Source organism: Triticum dicoccoides, chromosome 7A (genome assembly GCF_002162155.2).
Source record: "Triticum dicoccoides isolate Atlit2015 ecotype Zavitan chromosome 7A, WEW_v2.0, whole genome shotgun sequence".
In the NCBI taxonomy this organism is placed as follows: Eukaryota; Viridiplantae; Streptophyta; class Magnoliopsida; order Poales; family Poaceae; genus Triticum; species Triticum dicoccoides.
The window spans coordinates 388,108,977-388,109,567 of NC_041392.1; positions in this window are offsets into that span (position 1 = coordinate 388,108,977).

The window sequence follows — 591 nt, forward strand, 5'->3', positions numbered from 1 at the left end:
GGTCCGTCGTCTTGCCTTCGAATTCTTCTCCAGTCTCACCGTCTGCGCCGCTACCGTTATGACTGCGGGGGATGTTGAGTATATAATTATTTGGAAGTATATGATAGACTACGATTTGATCTTGCCTTGTCTTGTACTCCAAGTTAATCATTTTGTGCTCCTATATGTGTGTGCGTGTGTGTGCGCGCGCGCGCCCATGAGGCTTAAGCAATACAACAACTATTCCACCAAACACCAGTCTCCTTTCTAACACTCTCCCCTAAAAGCATCTCCAGCCGTTGAGCCTCCCAGGAGGCATTTTTTCGCCGCTTGGGGGGCTGCCGGCGAGAAGTTTGGCCTAGGGGCGGGGATTTTCCCACTCGTTGCGCCCTCGGAAGGGCGAGAAGCGGGGCCCGACGAGGACGAGCTCGGTGTTGAGCGTGTACCCCTGCTGCACCGACGACACCCCCGTCGCAGACGACCACGCGACGCGTTGAACCCGCCGGCCGCCGCGCGACCTCCACCCCGCCCTGGCCGCCGCGCCTCTGGCCCCGCCGCGCGGCGGGGCTCCACTCTCCTCCGGCCCCAGCGCCCGTGGAGACCACACCTGCA